The sequence below is a fragment of the Penaeus chinensis genome, chromosome 30 (assembly GCF_019202785.1).
Source record: "Penaeus chinensis breed Huanghai No. 1 chromosome 30, ASM1920278v2, whole genome shotgun sequence".
NCBI classification, from domain to species: Eukaryota; Metazoa; Arthropoda; class Malacostraca; order Decapoda; family Penaeidae; genus Penaeus; species Penaeus chinensis.
In genome coordinates, this window is record NC_061848.1 from 11003977 (window position 1) to 11009043 (window position 5067).

The 5067-nt window shown below is 50.6% G+C and overlaps 1 long non-coding RNA gene across 1 annotated transcript in view; it reads left to right on the plus strand.

The window, feature by feature from the left end:
• The window catches only part of LOC125041091, a 49657-nt gene extending 46132 nt beyond the window's left edge, over positions 1-3525 (plus strand). The window contains exon 2 of the long non-coding RNA XR_007116246.1: positions 3464-3525. This is a non-coding gene — a long non-coding RNA (uncharacterized LOC125041091). The remainder of the gene's footprint in view (positions 1-3463) is intronic.
• Positions 3526-5067: the final 1542 nt, after the last annotated feature.

Genomic DNA, 5067 nt, shown 5'->3' on the forward strand with positions numbered 1-5067 from the left:
GGATGGTAGGGGCAATGGAGAGTAGGAGGGGAGAGGAGGGCTTAGGGGAAGTAGAAGAGAGGAAGAGATATATGGAATAAGGAGAAGGAGGAAGAAGGAAGAGAGGAATGTAAGTAAAAAAAAGAAGAGAGCGAGGGTCGAGAGAAAGAAAAGAAGGAGGAAGAAAAACGAAAACAAAAACACGGGGAAAGAAAGTAACCGAACAAGTAGGAGGAGGAGGATGGGGAAAAGAAACGAACAGACAGGCCCTCAAAGAATAGAGATTGCGGTGTCTGGGGCGAAGTTCTGATCACGTCGTCATCACGCCTCCCTCCAAGTTTTGAGACGAGGCCGTTACCTCCGCGAGACGGTGTCGGGTCCTCGCCTCCCCGTGGTATTGGGAGCGGAAGGGCCGGAGTGTTCGATCGCTCGTTGTTACTCTTGTGAAACCTTGTCACCTGCTGGGGGACGTATCGGGAACTTGTGCTCTTGGGAGAGGGGAGGAGGAAGGGGAGTGGGGAGGGAGTGAGAGTGAGGGCGAGAGAAATGAAGACAGTGAAAGGGAGAGGAAAGAGAGAGAGAGAGAGAGAGAGAGAGAGAGAGAGAGAGAGAGAGAGAGAGAGAGAGAGAGAGAGAGAGAGAGAGAGAGAGAGAGAGAGAGAGAGGAATCCCAATAACCACGCCCACCTCCATAAGGTGAAGGAACGATGAACTTCCACACATGAGTCACACGTGGTCCGAAGTGGCATTCAGAGTCACCTGATGCGTCCAGTTCCGTAAGAGAGAAAGAGAAAGGAAAGGGAAACATTCAATTCTTGTAAATAAAACAAGACTTGAAAGAACTTACTACGCCTTTTGTCAGGATAACTCGTCAAGATAAACGCAAGAAATTCATAATTACCGAGAGGATGATCTAGATTGAAGCGGATAAGGTCGACGTGTCAAGCCGAAGCCGCGATGGTGAATTAAGCGCCATTTTTGGGGTTCCCGTGTCGGCGTCAGTTGTTGTGGGTGAATGCGAACAAGTATCCGTTTGCCGCCTTTGTAGGTCAGGGATCAGAGGGATTTCGGGTCACACATTTTCGTCAACTCATCCAAAAAGAGGAGAAAGATAAAAAGGCAAAAAAAAGAGAGAGGGGAAAAAAAGAAAAGGAAGAGATAGATAGATAGAAAGAAGAAAAAAAAAAAAGTGTATTGCATGGCGTGTCTCTTCGGGTCGTTTTCTTCATGCTGTCTCTTTCATCAGCGCTGCCGTTCTTGGAGATACTGAGCTGGAGGAGATTTGGAGCTTATCTGTCGTTTGCCGAGTTTTTTTTCCTTTTTTGGGTTGTGCTTTTACGCGAGTTTATCCGGGGGGGAGAGAGAGGGAGGAAGGGAGGGAGGGAGGGAGGGAGGGAGGGAGGGAGGGAGGGAGGGAGGGAGGGAGGGAGACAGAAGAGAAGAGGGCGGGAGGGCGGGGGAGAAGAGAGAAGAAGGCGGGGGAGAGGGAGGAGAGGAGGGAGGGAGGGAGGGAGGGAGACAAGAAGAGAAAGAGGGCGGGAGGGCGGGGGAGAAGAGAGGAAGAAGGCGGGAGGGAGGGAGGGAGGGAGGGAGGGAGGGAGGGAGGGAGGGAGGGAGGGAGGGAGACAAGAAGAGGAAGAGGGCGGGAGGGCGGGGGAGAGGAGAGGAAGAGGGCGGGAGGGAGGGAGGGAGGGAGCGAGAGAGAGAGAGCGAGAGAGAGAGCGCGAGAGAGAGAGCGAGAGAGGGAGCGAGAGAGGGAGCGAGAGAGAGAGGGAGAGAGAGAGGGAGAGAGAGAGGGAGAGAGAGAGGGAGAGAGAGAGAGAGAGAGGGAGAGAGAGAGGAAGAGAGAGAGGGAGAGAGAGAGGAAGAGAGAGAGGGAGAGAGAGAGAAGAAGAGAGAGAGGAAGCGAAAGAGGGAGAGAGAAGGAGGGAGAGAAGGAGGGAGAGAGAGAGAGGGAGGGAGGGAGGGAGGGAGGGAGGGAGAGAGGGAGGGAGGGAGGGAGGGAGGGAGGGAGGGGGAGAGAGAGAGAGAGGGGAGAGAGAGAGAGAGAGAGAGAGAGAGAGGAGAGAGAGAGAGAGAGAGAGAGAGAGAGAGAGAGAGAGAGAGAGAGAGAGAGAGAGAGAGGGAGAGAGGGAGAAAGGGAGGGACAGAGAGACGGAGTCGAAGACAGAGATAGAGACAAATAGAGAGAGAGAAAAAAAAAAAAAACACGAAAACAATGAAACAATGAACCGAAAAAATAACAAAAAGAAAAGAAAAGAAAAGAAAAAAGTAAGTGTTTATGACAATGAGGAAAAACAAAAAAATGAAAGAAAATCCAACGCGCTCTCACCATCCTTCTTTCTTTCTCTCCCTGGAATTTCTACCACCTGACTGAATAAAAGTTTAAACACACTAAGATTATATTTTCCCCGCGTTAGATTGATTAAAGATAAAAGCATAGATCTTCCCTTTAACGTAAGAAATAGCTTTTACCTTTTTTTTTTGTATTTCTTAACCTGTCGAGAATATTACCTGTTGTTTATTTTTCATTTTTTTTTTTATAGTTATTCATCATTTTCTTTATTTTTTGTTGTTTTGTTCTTATTCTTGTCCCTTTTTTTCGCTATGCGTCGTGCATATCGCTTGTTAATGATAAACATTCTGATTTTCGGGTTTGCAAAATAAAGTTCATTTTACAGGTGGAGAGCAGGTACTACAGGGGGAGTAATCCGGAACAGCTGTTGCATTGTGTTGTTTGTTTGCGTGTATCTGTGAGCAACTGGTTCTCCAACAGGGTCATCAACCATCATCCTTACCCTCCTCCCCCTTGCCCCCCCCCCCCACCCTCTGCCTTACTCCTTCTCCCCTCCCTTAACCCCCGACTGTCTATCCCTTTCCCCAACCTCAACCCCTCTGTCCACCCTGTCTCCCCTACCTTACCCTTTCTGTTTACCCCCTTCTCCTGCTGCTTCCTCTTATCTCCTCCGTTAACTCCCCCACTTCATCCCCCTCTTGTCCCCCTCAACTAAAACCATCTCTTCCTCCCTTATACTCCAACTGTCAACTCTCCTCCCCCTTTCCCTCCCACGTCCTTTTCCCCTTCCCTCCCTCAACTGCTCCCCCTCTTCCTCTCTCCCTCCCTCCCCTTCCACGTCCTCTTCCCCTTCCCTTCCCTCACTTCTCTCCCTCCCTCCCTTCGCTCGCCCTCTCCAACCCCCATCCCTCCCTCCGCCTACCCTCCCCTCCCCCCTCCCCCCCCCTCCCCCCTCCCCTCCCATCCCCTCCCCTCCCCTCCTCCTCCCCTCCCCTCCTTCCCTTCGCCCTCTTAAGAAGAAGAAGAAAAAAAAAAAGCTGCAATCTTACCTTCTATTGATAACGAACCCGCTGTGCTGCTGGCCCGGGGTCGACTTTTGAAATCTTACTGTCAGCATAAATTGTGAAGCTTGTACGAGAGTTTATAGCCGAGCTTAAGGGGATCTAATGCTAAATTGTTGTCTTCCAGGTGGGTTCGTGGTTGAGTTCGTCCGCCTTTTCTGTCCTGCATCGGAGAGAGAGAGAGAGAGAGAAAAAAAAAGGAGTGCGGAGGACGTGTCCAGGTGAGGAATACTGAGGTTGAGGGAGAGGAATACTGTGGGTGAGGGTGAGGGAGAGGGAGATGGAGATGGAAAGGGAGGTTAAGAGAAGAGGGGGAAGAGGGAGAAAGAAAGAAGAGGATTAGGAGAGAGAGCGAGCGAGAGAATTCACACAAGCATTTCCCTAGCTAATGCTCCCATAAATATGCATTTCCCTGGTTCATGATCCCATAAGTGCCCATTTCCCCGCGGCATGCTCCTACAAATGCGCATTTCTCTTCCCATTGTTCCCATAGACGCGCATTTCCCATACATATGCTTTCATTAATACGCATTTGCCAGCCTCATGCGCCTGTATATGCGTATTTCGATACCCTATCTTTCCGGAAATACGCACTCCCCTGCCCTATGCTCCCATGAATTTCTCAGCGCCATGCTCCCAGAAATACGTATTTGCCAGCCGTATGCTCCTACGAAGGCGCATTTCCCCAGCCCTATGCTCCAATAAACGTGTATTTGTCTCCGGAGCCCAAGCATTTAGCACGAGGCAGATTCGTCGGCCGTCAGTACCCAACGAGGCCATTGTTCCCGAGCGCCGTTTTGCTAACTCGTCTTCCGCGCGCCGGGAGGAGGAGATGTGGAGGTTGGGGGGGGGGGGTTGAGGAGCGAAGGAGGGAGAGGAGGGAGGGGGGGGAGATGGAGAGGAGAAGAAAAAGATGGAGGGGTGAGAGAGAGAGAGAGAGAGAGAGAGAGAGAGAGAGAGAGAGAGAGAGAGAGAGAGAGAGAGAGAGAGAGAGAGAGAGAGAGAGAGAGGAGAGGGAGAGAGAGAGAGAGAGGCTGGAGAAGGTGGGTGGGGGAGAAGAAAGAGGAGAGGGAAGACGGAGGGGGAGAAAGGAGGTAAAGAAAGAAAGGAGGAGAAGGGAGGAAGAGAGAGGAGATGGGGGAAGGAGGCGCGTAAAGAGAATCCGACGAGAGAGAGAGAGAGAGAGAGAGAGAGAGAGAGAGAGAGAGAGAGAGAGAGAGAGAGAGAGAGAGAGAGAGAGAGAGAGAGAGAGAAAAGAAAAGGAAAGAAAAGAAAAGAAAAGAAAAGAAAAGAAAAGAAAAGAAAAGAAAAGAAAAGAAAAGAAAAGAAAAGAAAAGAAAAGAAAAGGAAAGAAAGAAAGGAGGAGAAGGGAGGAAGAGAGAGGAGATGGGGGAAGGAGGCGCGTAAAGAGAATCCGACGAGAGAGAGAGAGAGAGAGAGAGAGAGAGAGAGAGAGAGAGAGAGAGAGAGAGAGAGAGAGAGAGAGAGAGAGAGAGAGAGAGAGAGAGAGAGAGAAAAGAAAAGAAAAGAAAAGAAAAGAAAAGGAAAGAAAGAAAGGAGAGCCATATCACAAATGCCTCCGAGCCAAGAAGTCTTCGCATTGAATCCAAAATTCGTGAGTGAGTGTCGCGAGGAGAGGCCGCCCTCGAGCCCGACCGAGTTCCGAGATGCTGCTCCTTGGGAGGCGTTGAGGAGGACTAGGGGAAGGGAGGAGGACTAGGGGAAGGGAGG